Raw genomic sequence first — 23,768 nt, forward strand, 5'->3', positions numbered from 1 at the left:
GGGACAGCTAGTGAATGGAGTTAGAAGCCTCCCAGGGCCCTTGTACTTCTACCTTTATCCCAATTTAGACAAAAACAAGGTACTCGGTTCTGGAACCATGAAACGAGTTGGGGGATATTACCAAATGCCATCCAAAATTTCTTCATTAATTACCTTATCTTTAGGCAAATTATATACCCTTGTCAGTATTGCTTGATCCTATACAAAGACAGGCAAAGTTGGAGGTGACACGAGAGATAGTTCTTAAAAAATTATAATTCTTTCATAATTACGTACTTATGTTTAGGCAAAATATTTATTCTGACCGATGTGACAATACTTGGTGCAAGTGGAATACACGGGCGTGCGAAGATCATTCGCTCAACAGCTTTCCAGTTTTGCTAGGATGTGTGTATCAGAGCCCTAGTCTGGGCCACGTTATTCCGGTTCAGGGCAGGAGGAAAGTGGAGGACCCGCGTAGCGGGCGATTGCAGTAGTAGACGCGTTAGCGATGGTGAGTACACGTAAAGAAAGATAAGCACAAAAACACGAATCAACCTGCGATAGGTGGACCTCACAAGCTAGCTTTGCGTTTATTCCAGCTCAGAGCAGGACGGAGCTGAATGAGTTGTGTGGGAATGCGTCTATAAGAGCAGGCGTATTAGTAATTGTGAGTTTGTGACATTTATTTCTTGAATATAAATACAAAATAAACATTTTTTATGAGTTTTTGGAGGGGTAATTAACTGCTGCACATATTGGCCCCGAAATACGGAAAAATGAATAGAATTAGACAAAATGTCAGCATGAAACTAACAAAAGGGGTAATAAGGATATTGTAAGTAATTAGAGAGAAAAATGAAGTCAAATTGTAGGCTATATTAATTTGCGTATTGATGTGATATTAGGTAAACAGGCAATGTTTCTATCATTGTTTCAAACATACTGTCTTATTATCTAGCCTAAAACATATGTGGTGCAGTAATGGAGAGAAATACACAAATGCTTCACCCGGTGTCTTCGGCGCACATGAGGTCTTTAATTCGATCACAGCTCGCGCTGTGAGCATTGTGGTGGGATCATAGGTTTTCTCGGAGTTCTTCCGTTTACTCGCACTTTCTTCATTCCAAAACTTCATTCATTTGTCATCATCACTGTCTCCTTTAGCCTAGTTTCCATAATCGTGTGACGAAAAACTAATATTTTTCATTTCATTGCCTTTGGCGCACAGTTGCAGTATTGCGCAGCCTGTAGTATCGATATACGTAACCTCTTGTATGGCAACCTAGTATTGGTAAGAAGTAATTTCGTAGGTGTTCTGTAATTTTTGACGTCTCAGGGACCACAGTAACAAAGTAAGGTTTCATCGTTTTCGTTATTTCTGAATAGTGCGTTTTTTTTTTTTTTTTTTTTTTTTTTTTTTTTTTTTTTTTTTACACGTAACAGTTTAAATGTACTAATTTTCGCAGTAATGCAAGATAAATAGGTATTTAGTGAAGAGCAAAGAAAGCATGAAAATAAGAAATATTTGTGATTAACATTTAGGATTGAAAGAGGGGGATGAAACAGGAGTAATTATGGCTAAGGTTTATTAAAATATCAGCCATTAATTAGTAATACGACGTTGGAAATAGGGTTATGTGGGTCTCATCCGAGGTCATTGTGTGCGGAAGATTAGCCTTCTCTAGTCGTTCAGAAAATTTTGTTCCTTTTGTAGTTCTGTGTATCATATCGACAGATGTTAAGGTTTATAAAGGCTGTGTGTATTTTTATCGAGAACTTACCGTGTATCGTAGAAATAGTTAAAAGATACAAGTAAACAAAGTAGTATCTTTTTTCACTGTTTTATCAATAAGTCAGTAGAAAGTCTTCTTCCTTTTTATATTTGAGTCAGAACTGAGACAATTTCATATTACATCCTGCACAGCGTGTAAGGGATCCTACATATCAATTTTAACGTTGTTAGAGTTCAGCAGTCCTTTGGACTGTTTGCCGCCTCCGACGCATTTGTGTTGGTGCTATAATGACCGTCATATTGAGCCTTTCCTGCTGGTCTAGCGGCTAGCACGTGCGCTTTTGGAGAGCACATATAATTTATTTCACCGTCATTCACTTTCATTAATCATCCGACTCCTTTAGCCTAAAGAGCATAACCGTAGAACGTTAAAGTAATGTGTAATTTCATCGCATATTGATATCTAACGCGGTGCGGTGCGATAGAAGGAAGAGGAAACTGTATTTTCGCAGCGAATTTCTGGGAAACAGTTGAAAATTACTGACTGTTAAGAATGAACCTTAACCGTCTGAAGAAGGATCAGGCCCACAACCAGCCACAGAGGTTTGGGGGGCCATGAATATGTTAGGGGGGGGGCGCAAGTCATTAAACATTCTCTTACCAATAGCTAAATTGTGTTTTTTGTATTAATAGTAGCATTTTGTGTTAAGGTCTGGAGGGACCACGAAAAGTTTAGGGGGCCAGGCCCCCCCTCTGGTTGCGGGCTTGAAAAGGATAGAAAGAGAGAGAGTTGTCTTAAATCAAGCAGTGTTTCAATTAAAAATAATGCAATTTTACTCTTCACATGGTCTCGGAGAAAAGTTGAACCCAACCAGAAAAAACTGAAGAAAGAAAAAAAGAATAAACAAATTGAACCTGTGTTCTGAGTTTCTTTTTTTTAAAAAATATATATATCTATAGTAAATAAATTAAAATGAAATGTTATGATACTGCGATTCATACTTGAATTAAATATTTCCTTCCTCTCTGGGAGCGTCATCTGCACCATTTTTATCATAACCAGATCCTTGCTTTTACATTTCTTATTGTAAGTTTTGTTTTCTTTAAAGAACATTTAATGCAAAGTATTCAGTGACTTAATTTCGATGTTTGATTGGCCTTAATATCTGTTCCTATGTTTCCCATCAGTTCACTATTTTTACAGAAACATTATTCATGTTAATTATTTATGGTGGAATTTCACAATATGTCTTTAATTTATGCTCTATGTGGTTATCCCTCAATTTATTTTTGGCATTTGTTTTATTGGCAGATTTATGAATTCACCGTAGTCTTTAGTTCTAAAAGTAACAAAATTGTTGGATCTGCCAGTAGCATTAGTGATTTCAAATTCCAAAAATAAATTGAAAAACAACCATATAGAGCATAAATTAAAGTCCTATTTTGGAATTCCGCATAAATTATTAATGTGAATTATGTTTCTGTCAAAACGGGATTGATAGGAAACATATTGACAGATACTAAGGCCAATAAAAAATCGACATTAAGCCACTGAATGTTACACAATTTTTCTTTAAAAGAAACACAATGTGTGGTTATCTCGACATCGCTTTTGAACTCATTGTCATTCACTCTACAAATAAAGTCTCTACCACGGTAGTCATGATTGAATTACTCCCATTACAGACGTAAAATCCTGGAAGTTTCCCAACACATCTATTGCAGACCTTTAGGGAACACTCTAGCTGACCATGACGTAATTGAGAGAGAGTTTATCCCAGATCATGATTTTAATCTTACTGTAACAATACTAAAGATTTGTTTGACACTTACTGTAATGTTCCGATATAGTAAGATTTGCCAGCTTATTCACAAGTTGTTACAAGCATTCTTTTAATATGATTAAAATCTTTCAAAGAAAAAATTCTCCGTTGGTGGTTGGAGACTCTTCTCAAGGATTTATCTGGTTGTCTTTAAATGCGAATTCATGTTCAACATTTCTCTACGTAATTTATTGTTTTTCTTATTGGTAAATATCATTTTTATCCATTTACTTACAAGTTTGATATAGGTGTTAATTACTCATAATATTTATGTAGCATAAGAAATCTCAATACTATCATCAAAGGACCGGTGTTTTCTTGGAACTTTATAAACTATTCTTGTAAGCAAGGTATTTCTACACATGGAGTGATCTGTAATTAGCTTTTTGTCAGTACTTCAAACACTCATTAATTATTTAAGTTATGATTCAGTTGTTTTTTCTTTAAAAATGTAAAGAAGAAATCTAGCTGTTAATCTCTTAATTTTAATAGCCCAGAATGCAAAAAGCGTGTTTTTTCGACATATATTGCATTCTGGACCATTAAGGTTACGAAGTGAGGAAGTGAAGAAATACAATTTTTATTTACTCAGAACAACTCAGTAAGTAAGAAATATTTTTTATGAAGTCTTTATGAAGTTCGTTCGATTTCTAAATATAAAACATTCCTAAGTTTATATCTTGTACCAAAAATCTATAAGACGGCCATTTCAAATGGCCATGCAAAGGTCCATTACTTCCAGTGTTTGCAGCCTTGCCAAACATACGCCAGCTATCTTGGATTACCACGTCCAGAGTTTTCCATTATAATGTCAAAGGCAAAATTATTGTGGCCGTTCCCTTTGCTCTGTTACTGATCTTATCGTAATTGTTGTAGCTCCATTGGTGTTACTTTATTATACACCAATAATACTTTATCTTAGGCATTCTTGAAGAGTTGCTAAGTACATACTTCGAACATCAAAGTCGACCAAAGAAATACTAGTGCAACTAACTCTTGACCATGAGCAGTATCACATTTATTTATCATATAACCGGAAAATCAATCAATTGTTTTAGGTGTCTTTGTTATTTCCTCATGCATGGAACAACAGATTCTTCGTTTTTAACTATTTCATTTTTACATCAGGCTACGTTTCATTCTCCCTGTTGTATTACGGGTCCATGGCCAATCAACATTGGAACTGTTTTTGTAGTCCCTAATGAATAACTCTTTCGTGATATTTAGCTAGTTCTCTGCTCAAGCGGTCACTTATTAAATGTAAACATCAGACTTGAGTCTGTCGTATGCATCAAGTCTATCAAATGTACAATACCTACACTTCGTAGATTCTGGTATCATTATATCAAACGTTCCTTCTGTGCTTTAACCATTCGGGGTTAAGGTGTTACGAGATGAATACCAAAAAGTACGTGCAGTTTTGTTCTAAAGTCCACATTTTTTGTCGTTTCAGGAAAGTAACTATGGCGTCGGAGACCACCATTCTTCGTCTCTAACGTGTGCATGCTTTGCTTATAAGGTGGCAATAGGTGAGTGACAGTGTATGAACGAGCAAGACATGTTTCTGATACTGCCCGGGGACATGGAATTTTCAGTTGAAGAACAACCGATAATTGTGAAATCCCTCATCGCAGCTGGAATGAGTGGTGATAATGTTCTTGCAGAAAACACCTTAAGACAGCATTAACTGATGCTAACATTGCCCGTGTTGAAAATTTCATTGGAGGAGATTTGTGATACACTGGGGGTAAAAATTGCAGCAGTAAACTTCTCGCTGGTTTGCACGAATGCGAATTGACGTTCGAAAAGAGGCAAGGATTCGATCAAGTGTTGCAAATTTGACTCGCTTCAGAAGAGAGGGACGCAATTTCTTGGAAAGTGTTTCGACGGTGGTGAACCACATATTTCATTATTCAACCCCGAGGAAAGAGAGAAGAAAAATGTCGATGCAGTGGAAACACAGATTCACCCCCACTCCGAAAAAGAAAGAAGAAAAATATATAAAAAAAAAAAAAAAAAAAAAAAAAAAAAAAAAACAGAAGGTGCTGCACGCTATTTTCTGGGATTACCAAGGAGTGATATGGTTCCACCCTGTTCCTAAAGGTCATATTGTTACGAGTGAGTATTTCCGTACACTTTCAGATGCAGAATGTTTTGCCAAAATTGACCGAAAAACTACCATAAATGGCAATTTTATCTTCCATATGGACATTGCAACGCCACACCGTGCTGATGTTGTGACCTCATTCTTGACTGACCACGGTATTAAACTTCTACCACACCCACTCTAGTGTCTACTCACCAGATTTAGCTCAGAATGACTTCTTGTTGTTCCCAAGCCTCAGGGATTCTCTTTGTGGACACCATTTTACCTTTAGATTATCCCTGGAAGTGTTATTTTCCAGTGAAACATATCCCCAAAGATAACTATGCCACATGCTACAGAAAATGGATCGAGCGATGGCAACTATGTATCAATAAAGAGGGAGAGTTTGTTAAGAAATTGACATACGATTGTTCTTTGTATTTCCTTGTTCGTGGAAATTAGAATGAAACGGCACGTACTTTTGATGATAGTCGTATATCTGCTTTCCCACTTTCTTCCTCAATGTGTGCGTTAAGGTTCTTTTAGCAATACTTTGCGACCATGGATATCCTCAAACTGCAAGGAGTTTTATTGGGGGAAGAAAAATAAATAAAAATTTCAACTCAGAGTTTGCTCATTTGGTATCAACTCAGCCATAATTTTCTTCAGAAACACGCTGAAATTTTGTATGCAAATATTGGCAGGGGGACATTGTTAACATAGTCTGTGATTCCACAAGATTAACAGTGTTGTAAACCAAACACAAAGTTGTGTTTTATCAAATGGCACTACTTGAGATTATTACATATTTCAGATTTACATGTAAAACCAAGACTTACAATACCACACTTGTAATGCAGTGTTGCAAACTAACGACGCTACAATGTCATAAACATCCAAATTTTATGGCCTCTACACCAATAATAACGCAAATAAGACAGATAGGACAATACACAGCCAAAGTAGCTCAGTGTGTAATACTGTGATCATGAAACGACGGCTTTCAAAAGAATACGAACAAAATTATAAGGGATTGAAAATCTGACTTTTTTCAAAAGCCTTTATTTCGAAAAACTGCTTAGATAACTAGCTCATCCATTTGAATGGATATTTTTTTCAATATGAAAGTTACAATGCCGTTTACAACAATATGATATTTTAAACCAGGGTTGGCTGGTTTAAACCAAGGTTTAAACCAGCTGGTTTTTTTAAAAAAACCAACTGGTTTAAACCAAACAACAAAAAAATGTTCGTAAAAGTGTAAGTGTGTGTAAAATCTTGATGAACACACATTTGTGGGTTATCACGTTTCACTCCCGTATATTATTCGTATTATATTCAGACCTAAATTCCCCATTCATTACTCCAAAAGATTATACTACAAAAGCAACTTTTTTTTTATAAGTTTATAAATGTTTATTTTGTGATTTTTGTAGTTGTTATTATTGTTATGTAATTGCAATCGAAGAAAAATTCTAAATATTGTTGCGTTTCAATGTTTACTATTGATTAAAAAATCGAAAATGCCGTACTTTTTGTGTGTGTGCGGGGGGGGGGGGATCATACAGACCCCACGAGAGGCATTTAGTGAAATAAGTATCTTTGGTATCTATTTATGTATAAATGAGTCTGAGCCAAATAATTCTCAAATAATAATTCGTATCTTTACTCACTTTTCTTATTGATATGCAGATTAAGTCGGTGTATTTCTTTAATTTGGACCAATAAAAGTCGTTAACTAACTTGAACTAAATTAGTTCTTCTGTACTCCGTAGTACTTTGAAATTGTTCATATGTAATTCTGTGTAATGGTTTCACTTGTGCAACTGTTTATCTTTTTGTCCTTCTGAAATGACTCTTGACAGTTATATTAAGAAGCATGTAAAGATCAGTACAACGTATTTTTTTTTTTATCAGGATTCCTTCATGAGTGAGTCGGTAGACGTATCGCATTTGTGGCCAATTAGTCCTGGTTCCGAGTTCAAATGGAGGACAATTTCTCTCGGATGTAACTCGAGAAGCGGTTTTTATTCCGCTTATGTGACCCCTTCCAGCATAACCCGGTTGTTGCATAATAACGTCAAGGCGAAACAAACTTATTTCTGTCCATATATGATATGAATATGTAGAGCAAATTATTTAAACCATAAAAACCTGGTTTAAACCAAAAAAACCTGGTTTAAACCAAAAAAACCGGTTTATTTGGTTTTTTTAATAAAAACCATGGTTTTTGCCAACCCTGTTTTAAACCGTTTTAGATATGGTAAAAATTGATAAAATGTGCAACACTTGATGAAATTATGTAATTTCGGGAACTTGTGTAATTACACCTAGCAAACAGTATTGCTGTAATGTTACAGAAGAAGAGTAATCAAAAGTTGTTGTGCAAGTTCCCACAAATACACCATTGTAAGCCGTGTATCAGATTTTACTATTATATATATATATATATATATATATATATATATATATATATATATATATATATATATATATATATATATATATATATATCCCGAATGGTGTGAGATATCAAATTGCTATAAACGGCATTATGATCTTTATTTCTATTTGAAACGTATCAACGAATCAAACAAAATAAATCAAATGAAAATAAAATCTTTCTGTTTTTCGCCCCCGATTATGCCAGTTAGGCTAAGGAAGATGATGATTAAAGTAAGTGAATGATGATGGAAGAAGTAATGGAGTGAAAAGTGGGAGGAAACGAGAGTACCCCAAGGAAACATATGGGGACGATGTTTTCCACCACAAATTTACCTGGCAGGGGATCAAATCAGGGACTCCACACATTGAAAAATAACATGTCCAAAATGACCGATATTAATGTCAGATTCATACATTTCGGGGTCGGTTAGGTTAATATAACACACTCGACATTTTTCAAATCCAGCTTTAGCTTCCATTATCATGGGAGTTGGGGCTGAAGGCGTGAAAAATAACATGTTCAAAGTGATCGATATTAATGTCGAATCCTTAGTTTTCGAGATCGCTAAGCTGATAAGTGCCAGTCTGGATGACATTTGAGCCCAAGTTTAGACAAGAAGGGACATGGTAGCCGGTCTGTAAACTGATAGGGGCAACTCATATTAAAAGGGGCAACGACAAAATCATTACTCTTTGTTATTTGTACATTTAACTGATATTGACAAGGGCAACGGCGAAGGCTCTTCCTTCTTTATTTGCTTTACGGTGATATTTACCTTCAATTACGATATATTGCATAAACCGTATCCTCCCAGTGCGAAGAACGGATATTTCAGCTAGTAGGATGAATAAATATTTCCTTTGTACGTTTGGAACTGTGATGGGCATCTGGGTTATACTTACAGAAGTCAATGTAGGAAACATATTGGATGCATCATTACACAACTGAACACTGAAATAGGATTCCGAGTTCATCCTAAGCCGTACAGTGTAGTTCTCGACCATGTGCTGTTTTCTCACTTCATTACCACACGAATTATTTCGTCAATTCTTAATTGACTTCAGTAGATTATATTATGAAGCAAGACGATGGAGTCGAAACTAAATATATGAAGTTTGCTTAATTAATTTTGTTATAACATTATTTTATTTTCTAGTATATAATGAAGATTCTTTTTAAATTTCCAGACCATGTTGTGTATAAGTTTCACAAGTCTTACAGAACTGCTATTCATCTGTCTGTCGACAGGTATCAGAGCAAAAACAGTAAGAGATATCGAGAAGCGGTTTCTTGCAATCGATTCAGTGAGAAATACATCAACCATACTTATTTTCTGTAAGTTGGCCATATTTCTATGGAATCAGTAGTGGCCAGGATAGACAGATTTTACTGTATTGTAAATCCGGCATTTCCTAATATTTTGTTTCTATGTAACAGTTCCTGAAATTACATTTTGTTTGTATGAAATCATTTTTAACAGTTGTTTTACGAATACTTGTTCTGTAATCATATTAAAAGAAAACTTCTGTTCACTTTTCTTTCAAAAACTGTCTTGTGTAGCTATGATCCTGACTTTTCTCCTTTCAGATTTTAATGCGAGCCTATTTGTTAGAAGAACTCCTGTCTACTGGTATTATTAGAGGGCTTCATACATCAAGGTAAGTAACAAGATTATTAAAAATTAAACTTGCCATCAGTTTCACCAGCAATCACGTAAATACTTTTAAAATCTCAATCCTTTTCAGATTGCCTCTTGTTATTGGTCTTTGTGGGCTAATTTACTTAGTTTAACGACTTATATATATTTGCCAGGCGGTCTCTGCAGGCGTGCTACGCGCGTCTAATAGTGCGCATATTGAAATTTTGAAAATAAAATAAAAAGAAAACCTTAGTTCTTTTCTTGTGTATGTGCTCAAGGACATTTGTCGTATGTAATGTATACTAAATAAATGAACAAGTTACGAAGAGATCTCTGGGTATCCTGTAGATTTTGTTAGTTAATGAGAAATTTTCGTTAGTTAGTCTCTTCTTCCCTTCTCCCTGAATTAGAAATAATGTATAACAAATGTGATTTTAAATGTTAAATCAACTATGATACTACAGGTCGTAAAGAGATCTGGGTGGTCATTGGCGCACATTCAACCAGGGATCTCCAAACTCGCGAGCATAAGTCCTCAGCTGAACGTAGCGAACCCGAGCCCTCGATGAAATACAGCCTGAAGAGGAAAAGTGATCCGAAGAAAATCCTCAGTGACAGGTACTGCCGGGCATCATAGCGTAATTTCAATCAGAACAGTCGTGCGACTGCAGTGCAAATGACAGAAGAACTCAAGCAGCATCTTCCATAATCTGTGTCGACAATTACAGATCATGTGGTTACATGACATGGCCATACGGGGTCAGGTGCACAGGGGAATCCACCCATATAACAGATCATAACACTTTAACACGGGTCAGTGATGCCGGGAACATGCAGCATTTACCGCTGATAACTGGAAGCGTGCTATGTAGTCGGATGAGTAATTGTTCATCTTAGTTCAAACCACGGGCCATATTTATATCTGACGGACGCCCAAAAACACGTATGATCCGCAATGTCTCCACCTGACCGTGAAACATAGCGGTGGCTCTGTGATGCTGTGGGCCGCGATATCCTGGTTTTCAGTAAATTCTGTGCTGGGACTGCCATATTTGTGTCGTCATTTTAAGGGACAATGTGCACCATGTGGTCGAGATGTTGTTTTCGGTTAGTGACGCCATATTCCAGGATGAAAATACACCCATTCACACAGCTGGGGCTGTTGTGGTGTGATTTGAGAAACATCGGAATGAAGTGGAACACCCCCATTGGCCCGCCAAATCCACAGACCTAAACATTATTGAACACTATAGTCCGTTTTGGAGAAACGGATCTGCCCGAGATGTCCACATCCATCCTCTGTTCCGACACTGCGTGTAGAATGATGTAATATTCCTCTTGCTACGTTTCACAATGATCTTTGTGACTCCATTTCATGTTTCATCCGAGCTGTTCTGAGGGGACAGGTGATCCAACTCTATATTAATTTCGGAGCCTCGGTGGCTCAGTGGTAGAGCGTTCACCTCTGGTGCATGGGGTCTCTGGTTTGATTCCAGCTCGCAGTAAGTGAACTTTGTGGTGGACAGATACCGTGTGTATGGATTTTCTCGGGATTCTCCGTTCTCTCTCATTTTAATCATTCTACCATTCCATTTATTTGTCATCACCGTCTCCTTTAGCCTGACCGGCATAATCGTAGGACGTAAAACTGAAAGATTTCGTTTCATTTTCCATTTCTATATTAATCTGGTAAGTAAGTTAAAATTTCAGAAGTGTTTCCATTAGTACATTGATTAATATCTGTAATATATATATATATATATATATATATATATATATATATATATATATATTTAATGATTGATTTTGATAAGAGCTTATGTCACGCCGTATACGACACAATGAGGCCTGCATCTATATAAACATGAGGATGAGACGAAAACTAACTAAAGAAGAAAAGAGAACTCCTATAATATGTCAGATTTGTTACATGGCCATGTCATCCAAATCAACCCTTTATACCTAGGTATAGATTGTGAAATATAAGGCTGAGTGAGCGCGATCCCAATTGTAAAACTCAATCAACTCAACATTACTTTTAAATGTAAGAGCCCTGATCCGGTTTGTTACATTACAGCCTAAGGCTGGCGAGCGTGTTTTCTGTACCGGTGGTTGCAGTTCAAAACTTACGTAGTCTTATGTTTTAAATTAAAAAAAAAAAAGTCTTTATAGAGTTCCTAAATTCAAGTTTTAAGCCAGTCGTTTCGCCAGATTTACTATTGCTGTTTAACATTGCTTTGCTGTACAACTTATTGTGTGAAATACTGGGGGAGATGGGAGGAATTCTCCCCATTTAATATTTTTAGAATGAAATCTCCCCAGTAAATAACTGGGAGTGTGAATAACGTGCCACTATTGTCAGAAGTTGGCAAATTAATTTCGGTAATACATTTGTAATTTCTTATGTAAGTAACGGATGAACTAGTTGTAAGCGGTATTCTCAATTGCACATAGTATAATAATTATGGATGTTTAAATATGTGGACTCTCAATGTTGAACCAGTCTAGTGCTAAGACTTAGTTTGATTTTCTCTGTTACATATTCCTGTTCTGCTCCGATTATGATGTTTTCGCACTCTGGTACAATTATGTATTGTGTTGTTTTTAGCACAAACAAGACTATTTTGCATTGACCCTCTGGCTCTGTTTTTAATGGGATTCGCAGTCAACCGGGTCTCCAAGCTCAATAATTGAGCATGAGCACGGGGTCAGCTAAGAAAAGTGAGTCCTAGCTCGAGTGAGCAAGAGCCGAATGGACGCGAGCCAAATCAGGGAAAGTGAATCCGAGCGCGAGCCTAATTAGGAGAAGCGAGCCCAATGGAAAATGGCAGTCTATGTATTCAGCTGGACTATGCTTGATCAGCGAGCGCATCAATTCTCCAGTACCGTTTTCTCTGACTTCCTTGACCCAAAGTTTGCTGTTACTTTATTCAAGTAGGACTCTCCACTTGACTTCACGACAAAGCAGTGTAGGACTGGACAGGTGGCGAACGGCGCCCCTTTGTCAATAAAACAGGTATAGTTGTATTGATATCAATAAAATTTCAGTTAATATTTCCATTATTGCCTTTGTAATAAATATTACATCACAGAGTTATTGCAGGTTTGCGTAGATTATTTAAAGGCTATAAGCTGTCAAGTCGCCGTACTCTCTTCGTTGCGGGTGCCAGCACTGCCAGATATCTTAGGTGATATGTAACAACTCGGTTTGATCTAGTATTATCACAAGTGGTCTTGTGACTGCTATATGGCTTATTCTTTCGTTGCGTTATTTGACTGTGGTAGTGTTATAGTGTTAGCGTTTAGACTGAAGTAGCGCCTATGTGTTCAGAGGTAGGAAAGTAGATGTTAATTAAGGCAAGAATATTGTGTGTTATTATTTACAGTGTTATTTATTAATGTAAATTGACTTCAACAGTCATAAGTGTTTAGAAGCTCTTCATACAGAGCTATTTGAGGTTACAACACTTACTTCGAGGTACCTACTGTACCCAAAGATGGACTACTTAACGGCATGGGAAATGGTCCAAACACTAGCAACAAGTTTAACATCACTCAGAGAGCAATTTTTTCTCCTGTATGGAAACGTTAAAATGTTTTCGGAAAATCTTAAGAGAAAGTGGGATGAAAACGAACTTCATCTTAGGGTGGATGCTGATTTTGCACCGAAATTCGGCGTAAAAAGCGCTCTTTGATGAAAACTGCTCTGATGAAGACTCATTTTTGCAAGAAGGCCAGTTGAAGAAGTTCCAAGTTGAAACCTTCTACAGAATTTGTAACACCACTTTTATAAGTGTTGAGGAGAGGTTTATTCCAAGTGAATATTTCATGAAAGATATATATGTCTTATCTTTGGACAAATTATAGTTAAACAAACATTAAAGATGAAAAGTTATCATAATTTTAGTCTATACAGTACAGCTTCAGTTTTTTTAGGTTTACAATGTATACACGAGGGAGAATCAGAAACTAATGTTACAAGGCCGACATTTCAGGAGTCACGTCTGCTATAGAGGAATGAGGAGTGTGCGGTAATTGTAATGCATGGAATTAGCAACTGTGCAGAATTTCAGCCACCCGCCAGGTACGGCGCTAGTTTTAGGTAAACACAAATGGCAACTGGTTTCGCGAAGAAGTTCGCTGAGTTATTCGATTTCTGTGGGTGAAACATCTAATCGCAGCCGAAATTTACCGGCAGCTGGTAAAGGTTTACGGAGAGACCGTAATATCTTGTCAACATGTCGCAGGATGATGTCGAAAGTTCGCGGCTGGTAGTAAAAACATCACCGACGAGGAACGTAGTGACCATCGCAGCACGGCATCAACAGATTTGAACACAGCTTGCGGTGAGGAGCTGATTTACCATAACAGATTCTCATTACGACATCTGTTGGCAGAAATGGGAATGTCGTTCGGAAACACCTAGATGGCCGTCACTTCCTTTCAAACGAGAAGGTGAAACATTGAAACACTTGGTAACAACGTGGCTGAACACACAAGGGCAGAAGGGAATCTTCAAACTCATCCTACTATGCGAAAAGTGCCTTAACTAATATGGAGACTGTGTCGAAAAATAACCTAATATGTGTATTATCTGTTGGTTGTATGAAATAATATAGTCTATACATGTTTCACTGTAGTCTTTGTAACCTTACTTTCTGACCACTACTTTGTGTATATTGTTTCTTGGAAACGATGCATGAGGAGTTACACTTATTCATATCATTTTGTTCAGCTCGATGAGATATGTGATTGGTATGTGCTTCATTTTTGATCATACAGTTTGTAAAAAAATAACTGCATCACAGATTTATAGCAATAAATTTTCTTGTTTGGGTCATATAAATTGTATGATACAGCATAACATATTTAAAATTTAACCAGCATGTTACTGGATGTTTATTGTAACTGCTAAATTAGTTCGAACACAATTTGTCTACAATTATTCACAAACTTATGTAAAATGAAGTACCCCTAGAACGCACATAACTATATTACAAAAATATTTTGCCTCAAACTAATTGAAAAAATTACCTTATAAGGTAACATTTAGCAAAAAAAAAAAAAAAAAAAAAATTCTTGATTTCCAAGAGACTGAATAACACAATATCATCCTTTTTAATACTGTCCTTCATTTAGTATTTTGCATGGCCTTCTTTAGCCTTCCTGACAGCTTGAATTCTTCTGGGCATACTGTGAACAAGATTACGGCATGTTAACATGTCTAAATCATGGTACCAAGTATGTACAATTGCTGCCATTAGCTGGTTCCTGTTTTCCAAACACCTTTTCCGCAGTTTCTTGTTCATAATATGCCACAGGTTTTCGATAGGATTTAAATCTAGTGAATTAGGAGGCCATTAGATTCTCTCTCTATCCATCTCCTTAAACCAATTATTGACTGAGCGAGATCGATGACATGAGGCATTGGCATCCTGAAAGTAGAATTTGTTCAGATTTACCCCTGTAAAACAAGTCCTAGCTGTTGGAATTAATTTATGATTAAGAATTTGTACGTACGTTTCGTTATTAACTGAACCATTACAAATTTCAATTTTTCCAATTCCTCTCGATGTGAAGCAACTCCACAACATAACACTTGACGAGAACTTCTGTGTCTCAGATATACAATTATCATTTAATTCCTCCCCCCTACGCATCCAAAGCTTCACTCCAGCATCGTTTCCAACAATATTAAACTTCTTTTCGTCCGAAAAAAATCACACGATCCGAGTCTTCCTTTGTCCATTCCCCGTACCTTTGCACAAAAATGTTCCTTGCATCCTTATGTTTCTTTGTCAGTTGCGGTTTTCTTTGCGGCTTTTTCTTGTCAAATCCAAAAGATTTCAGTCTAGACACTACTGTTGAATGGCTCACTCTAATACCTAACTCCATTTCCATTTGTGCAGCCAATTGACGTGAACTCATGCTTCTTTTCTGCAATACTAGTGACTTCAATTTTCGGTCAACCCTCGCAGATGTTTTCTTCTTCCTTCCACAGCTGTTTCTAAGCGAACAGTGTCCAAATTCTAGTTGTTTCTTAATGATTCTTGACCCTGTAGACTGATGAACGTTAACTTTTTTACCAATTTCTCTTGGACTTACTCCTTCCTTGTGTAGGGCCAATATTTGTCCTTGCTTGCGAGGTGATGTGTCTTTCAAGCTCATGATTCGTCAAATCGATAACAATCTATTCGCATTAAATACACTGCTTATATATTTATAAACTTTAGAACACTATAAAAGCAAACACTGCAACACCAATCAGGCAAATAATCATGCGATAAGAACAATGTGCATTACTTTATCAATCTCCACCCGAGCTGCATATGCAGTTTTTTAACGACACTAGCCAACAACAGACCCACCTGCTGACAAATAAGGGAAACAAATAACAACAAAACAAAAGACTGTGTAAGAGAACCACACAAGATTTGTTTTTATGAAAATCTATGAATGCATATCACTACCAAAAGTAACTACTGTTATTCTTTAGATGTCCTGCCATACTTTTACCAAGTGATGCAGTTATTTTTTTACAAACTGTATATAAAAATATGTATTTTTGCGTTAAACACTTAACATATTATTATTTGATATGAATTTAATTATTTGATGAGTTAATCCTAGCAAAATATAAATGAAGTTCCGTTTTGATCCCCTATATTTTGTGAACAATAATGGAACATCGTGAGAGGTTAAAAAGAAAAAAAAATGAATGTAGACATGATAGTGTTTTGACGAGGCGGAAGATAGGATGTTTTGGTAATACATACAAGCAAAAGGGGCGTTGCTCGAAGCTGCGCATTAGAAAACGCCTCTCCATGATTAGGAAACACCCCATGCAGTTATTATCCAGTGCACATGCTGTTAAATTTTCTGTAATCTTTTCTTTTCTTAGTTCTGTACCGGTACTGTATTATTAATATTTTTATTTATTAGCACTGCTGTGTGAGAGAAAATATGAAGTTAAAATTTCATGATCATTTGTCACTCTATATACAGAGGAATTATAATATACACATGTTCAGAAACTCCTGTACTCTCACATTTATAAACGAAGCACTTGTAATAGATAAAGTTATAGTAGATATATGTTTTAAAATGTTATTGCTACTTACATGATAGAAGCCCCATAAAAGGTGAACGGCCTGTTTTTCTTTAAATTTTATTCTACGTGAACATTATTTAGAGTAAACGGAAGTGCTTGATATAATCAAGTTATAATAGTGTATATTCTATGTAATGGAGAAATTATACAGAAATATGAAATCAGATTTTTAAAATTCACTTTACATAAGCATTATGGTCTTTATCACACCTTGCAAAAAAATTCCATCTTATTATGTGTTATTTAAGGAAGTATTTTTAACAGAATTATATCAGTTCCCTTTAACTTAGCCTTGCCCAAGATAAAAAGAAATTTATGGCTATGATGTCATAAAATTACCTGTAATTCTATAACAGAGTTTCCCTTATCTTATACATTCTTACGCAATGTATAGAATTTTCTTTGTAATTTTGTGTTAAATTCTCTGTATCTATTTACGAAGTATTGAAAAAATAGATATAGTCAGTGTTTAATGTTGACTCTTTCATATAGAGATGGGATGGGTTTGAGATACTTGAGAGAAACTACAATATTTTGGATTAAAATAATCCTCAATTTACTAGGGTTTACTCTTTACACATAGTGTAACTATGAATTAAGTGTGTGCTAACATCTGCTTAAATCATCCGTGCTGATGATCCGAATCCTTTTACGTAATGTAAATAGAACTTCGAAAACTTAAAAAAAAGTCGTCCACTGAATTCATCATTATATGTGACCTTAGACCATAGTTTCTTTTTAAGTAAGGTGAGGTGTCATATAGACAATAGATTTGTAAAAAGGTGGTGTAAGTTTTCGTTGAGTTCTTCCAATGTCAATTACACTAAATACAGTGATGTGCAAAGAGTAGAAAACTGCATAATTGGACAACGAATGGAATCTGGATCATGCGACAGCGTTACCAACTGCGCTGCCCAGTCTGCTCCTTGAATAGCTATACATTCTTCCATTCATGATATCGGTACTCAGAGACTTAAACCATGTGGATTCAACTACAACTCCTCTTAGGTTTGGACAAACCAGTGTTTACGTTTCAGAAATCCTCTGACGGTTGAATTATATTATGTTGGCGGATAAATAAGTAACGCTCAATTCACATGGAAGAAAGTGTAATAGGTAATACATCAAGAATATGTGCAAAATAAAGGATCGTAATGAAGTTACTTTTCAACACATTCACCAAGTCTCGCAACACATTTCTCCCATCGGCACAAGTTTCATATTCTGTTCATAGAAGTTCGTCTTTTGGGAGTATCTGCACACAACCGATTTGACTTTGTCATCAGAATTGAAGCTTTTGCCGGCCAAGAATTTCTTCTTCGGGTCAAAAAGATGGTCTGAAGGCAGAGGTAAAAGTGCAGGGAGACGCCATCCCTCCACCTCCAAAAATATGTAAGGCGTCCCACCAGTTTCTAAATATATATATATATATATATATATAATGGGCAAAGATAGGCAGGGGGACGGCGTGACGTCATGCCGTTACCTACCGCCCCCCTACCTTTTCAGATCCACTTTTACCCCTGTCTGAAGGAACTAGATCAATACTGTAGGACGTGTGGTCGAGCAGCGGAATTGGGGCATGCAATGTCTTGAAGGGGTCTGATATTCCTAGCATTGATGTTAGGACATTTGTCACAACGCAACTTTGTCAATGTTGTTTCATACAGTACAACATTCACAGTGACCCCACGTGTTAGAAAAGCAGCCAGTGGATCCCTTTGTATATCCCAGAATACAGTCAAAAGCACTTTTTTCGCACATTGGCTGTCGAATCGTGCCATTAGTGCCCAATTACGCCACCCAAAATCAACGGTGGGTGATGTAATTCTGAAACGGAAACGTCATGGTATCACAAGTGTCCCTAAACGGCCCGGACGACCCAAGAAATTGACGGACAGGGACCGGGGAGTGCTGAAACGAGTGGATCAGCAATCGCCGTCAAACTACATCTGTCATCAAGGACGAGTTCCACACTGCATCGGGCCCAACAGTTTCATTGAACACTGTCAGGACAGAACTGCATGCACTTGGTTTCCATGGTAGAGCAGCTGCCCATAAGCCACATATCACTCCAACGAACAAAACCAGGAGTTTGGCATGGTGTAAGGCTCATCGAAATTAGATCCTAGACCAAGGGAAGCTTGTGTTATGGAGTGATGAATCACGCTATACGTGTTCATGTCAGATGGTCGGGTGTGGATGTGGCGACAACCCGGGGAACGCTTCTTACCAGACTGCAGTGTGCAAACAGTGAAATTTGGTGGTAGTGGTGTAATGGTGGAAGGTGCATTTTCTTGGTTCGGCCTAGGCTCGCTTGTTGTGCTTGGTAACTTGACGAGTGCATATTATCTGGATATTTTTCACAATTCAGTGCTTCCCACAATGTGGAAATTCTTCGGAATGGACCCATGTTACTACTATCAGGATGATAATCCCCCCCTTGCCACAAAGCTGCCAACGTTATGTCGTGGTATGACGAGAACAATGTGCAGACTCCTTTTTAAGAATCTGTTCTCTCTCTCTCTCGATCGAGAGAGAGAGAGAGAATGAATAGATATAACCTATACAAGTATATATAGAAAATAAACTATACAAGGTAGACAAACGCAAGTGTTGTACTAGATACCACAAGGGACAAGTAGAGACCTACACAGCATTCTAATACAAGGGTGTGACGAAATTAGATTGCAGTGCGAATATCTTGGAAACGAATTATCCAAGATAGATGGTTGTCAAAAGTATTGGAAAGACCTTAATCCAGCAATGGATCAACAATTGTTGATAATAGTATACATGCGTTTCAAATATAAATAACCTTCACCATTACTCTCATGTGATCCCAGTTCTCATTCTTGATATCTATGCATTTGAGATTAAGAAATAAACATTTATACCTTGTTCTCAGAGATCGTATGTTTAACCCTGCAACTGCAAGAATTTCTAAAAATAAAGGTAGAACTGAGTAAAATTTACTGTTATGTCTGAGTATGACAAACGGTTCTGCGAACTGGAAATATTTTAACAACCGGTACTAGCGAACCGGCTGAATAGCACCACTGCTGATACCTATCAGCAACTGGTAGAAAGCCTACCTCGAGGGATCCAGACCAAAGGAGGCCCTACTCGATATTAGGTACATCATGATTTGCTTCATTCCGAAAGTTGTGGGGATGATCGCCGTTGACTTTTTGGTAGTATATATATTATCGATTTCTACCAACATTAGAGTAATTTCATATAAATACTTTTTACAAAATCCGTTAAAAATGTTGATATGTAACATTGTTCCGCAGAAGTAAGAGCATGGTCTTTATGAAAAACATTCCATTGGATTAACTATTTGCTTGGGTTTATGTTCCATTTTGCTTCACGGAGTATGGAAGATGAAGCTTAATGGTATAGCGTACTTAGTCCTAAGTTTGATCCGAGGGCCATTCTAGACATAATTGTTTCCAATTTTCCCTGGGTCTCCATTTCCTCTCACTATCCTACACTTTTATATCACTTAGCATTTATCAGTACTGTTCTTTAGCCTATAGGACATCACCGCTGGCGTTAACTAAAATATTTCTTCGATCCACTGTTGCTGTGTTTGCCATCAGTTGTCTGGAAGTTCTGAAAGTTAGCCTTTAGTGTTCTTATTGTGTTTACTAAATCAGTTACTCGGAGCATATAAGAAGTTAAAATTTCGATTTTGATTGTGAATTCGATTTGATGTGGTATCGTAAGTTTGACTTTAGAAGTCGAGTGGGAACGATTCCTATTGAGTCTTACAGGTCGTCACAAAGTTTCTAGGTGTGGGGGTGTGGGTACCGGTATATTCTGTAACGGTATGCGTCAATATAACGCGAAATTTGCGATTTAGTTTGCGATAATCAGAATATACCTATTTTTAAAACTACTTTTTGGAGTTCTTATGTTGCGATGCTGGAAGCAGAATTCTGCAAAGGCATGAATGGAATGACCCCCTATGGTGAATTAGTGATAGAAGGCTTAACTCTTGTGCGTAGGGCCCCATGATCCTTTGTTGCGTGAGATTGTGGTGGACATGGATTTTTCGTGGTTGTGTCGTTTTCTATCATATTCGCATTTCATCAATTCGTTTACAATAATTGATTTTCATTAATCATCTGTCTTCTTTAGGCGTGGGACCTAAAACTAAAAGGTTTCATTTAATTTAAAACTTTGCAATTCACTGATTCGTGTGTAGCTTCTAACACACACTTAACTACAATGTTATCAGTTGTTAGTAGTTCAGCAACTGGATATCTGGTGAGTTTGTTTTGGTGTAGTTTTTTTTTTTTTTTTTTTTAAATCGAAATGCATTTATTTACGCAGTGGTTTTTGTCTTTTTTAAGCGGAACAACACGTTGGTTATTCATTACCCTTAATACGTTTTTAATGGACTGTAAGCATATGCAATTCATAAAGAGTTATTACGAAATTATACGTAAATTACATTACATTTAGGTTACTCAAGGGTCATTTCACGTCCGTTCAACCAAGGCTTTTAACCCACTATCTCAGATTTGGATGAAATTTGGTAGTGTTATAAAACTTCTTATACTGATTGCAAGTATGCAAATTTTATTGCAATAGCATAAGCAGTTCAGAAGTTATTGCATTTCAAAAATGAGAAGAAAATCCATCTCTAACAGTCGCAACATGATATTTCCCCGTTTTGTAAGAACACTAAAAAATTTTTTAAAAAAATAATTAAAAAAAAACGGTTCGTATTAACGCCAGAAACATGATTCTTTTTTTAAAAAATTCAGATTACCTTGAAGTTGTTTACCATAAAAGGAAATGAATACTTTCCGTAGAGCTAATAGAAAATTTATAGTCATTTGAAAGATAACATTTTGAGAAAAAAACTAGAACGCAATTTTGTGAACTCCAAACCTTTATTTCTCAAAATTCCCGTCATGGATTTCATTGTATTTGTTTTTATTTGAAAGCTTATTACATCTAGTTTCATATACACAAAAATTGTGATAGGCCATCCAAGGACTGAGGAGATATCCCAGTCAGTGTGGCCAACTGATTGCGAAATAAACTTTTTCCAATAACTTTCATACGATTTAACATATCCCGCCCAAAATTGGTACAAGTACTCTTCGGTATCCTAGAAACACTTCTGTGAGCACTATCACTCCTCCCAAGCAACCCAGTTATCAGGGTTGCCTGTCACATCGTTGGACGTACTCTCATTTTGCAGCAAGATTATTACATATATTTTCACTATACAAAAATTGTGATGGACCATCCAAGCATGAAGGAGAAATAGGGAGTTTTGGAAATTTATAATTATGGGGAAAAATACAATAATCTGAACAATAAGTGGGCATTAGCATTTTTCAATGTTAATCAGAATAACTACCAAAGAAGCAAATATAATAAGCCTGACAGTGTTGTAGGTCTACATGTTATAGCTCATAAAATAAATCTTCGGTTTTGCTGTAATTAGATATTAACATCAAGTGCTTTTTGTAAACGTTCCCACATTGAAGTAATTACTTTTAGAGACTTTGGAGATAACTAGTTTGTTCTGCCAGTAGCAGTTGTCATATCCACTTTACATAAAAATTAACGGAACACAACAGAAATAATTTTCAGCCCAATAAAATGAGGGAGATGAACCATGGGGATGTAGGAATTTTACTCTTGCATCGCCTTCATCACTATTCAATGACTAATGTCTTCATCCAGACTTGTACTCCAATCTTGAATGGACCAGTTTTTTCAAAACAATGTATTACACGTGTCCCCGGAATAGTGTTTGCTCTCAGAAATCTTTGTTGAAGTGTGGTACGAACAACAGGCATTTCTTCTTTGGCACAAAGAAAAACTTGGTGCTAATGATGTTTTCTCTACAGAAATGAAACATAAGGACACGTATATGTATTTGATTAGACAATGGTCTCTGAAGTTTTGCTTTTGTCACAACCCGTTTAATAGCCCCACCAATTCCATCCCATGGAGACTTTCCATGGCTGGTAGCAAAAAAAGACCATTTTGTCACATTACCAAGGAAATCACTTGCGTGGAAGTAAAGATTTAAGAAGGCTTTGCAGTTTTTATATTGAGCTCCACACCCATCAGTGAAACATTCCACTTTTATTATGTAAGGATTTTTTTTTTTTTTTAATCGACATTACCAGTTTCTGTATTTGAAAGATCGTTGGTACGTCATGTTCCATATCATCTGAACGAATGGAATAACTTTTGTGTTGAATAGTCATAATTAGTTGGGGAATTGGATACAATAGTATCCTTAATTCTAACATTAACAATATATACTACATTAGAACAGCAGCATAAGACTTTACTTGTTGTAGATTTACTAGCTGATACGCTCTCCGTTGTGCGGAATAAACAATATTTGGAAGACGTTCACTAACTCTGACTTTTGGAAGGATTGGGAGCGTGGAACCATGTAGTATTTTTTCTAGTATCATAGACATTTTGAAAGAAAGAAAGAAAAAAAAAACTAATTTCGCTTTTGTTTGGAAATGAGAGCAGAGTGAATACGGGTTTTGAGCCTTACGTACAGGTTAGTAGGGTGTTGAACATACAGTGTTCTGTAATTAGGGGTATTTGGTCCACATGATTTCGTATATTTGTAATGTCGCAGGTAATAATGCAAAGAGTGGGCACATATACGTCTAATGCTGCTGTGACAGGCAACCCTGATAACTGGATTACTTCGGAGGAGTGGTAATGCGCATAGGCGTATTTCCAGGATACCGAACAGTACTTATACCCATTTTGGGCGGGATATGTTAAATCGTATGGAAGTTATTTGAAAAAGTTTATTTCTCAATCAGTTGGCAACATTGACTAGGATATCTCCTCAGTCCTTGGATGGCCTATCACAATTTTTGTATATGTGAAACTAAATGTAATAAGCTTTCAAACAAAAACAAATTAATTGAAATCCATGGTG

At 36.5% G+C, this 23,768-nt stretch overlaps 1 protein-coding gene across 2 annotated transcripts in view; it reads left to right on the plus strand.

Annotated features, from left to right (window-relative positions):
• Positions 1-23,768, plus strand: part of ced-6 (PTB domain-containing adapter protein ced-6) — a 305,642-nt gene that overhangs the window by 631 nt on the left and 281,243 nt on the right. The window contains exon 2 of one of the 2 annotated variants that reach the window (XM_081736268.1): positions 9,657-9,727. The gene's annotated coding sequence lies outside the window, so the exon portion shown is untranslated. Of the gene's footprint in view, positions 1-9,654; positions 9,728-23,768 lie in introns of those variants that run through there. The other variant, XM_081736266.1, reaches the window with a different exon arrangement.

This window comes from Thermobia domestica, chromosome 13 (assembly GCF_964235325.1).
Source record: "Thermobia domestica chromosome 13, izTheDome1.hap1.1, whole genome shotgun sequence".
In the NCBI taxonomy this organism is placed as follows: Eukaryota; Metazoa; Arthropoda; class Insecta; order Zygentoma; family Lepismatidae; genus Thermobia; species Thermobia domestica.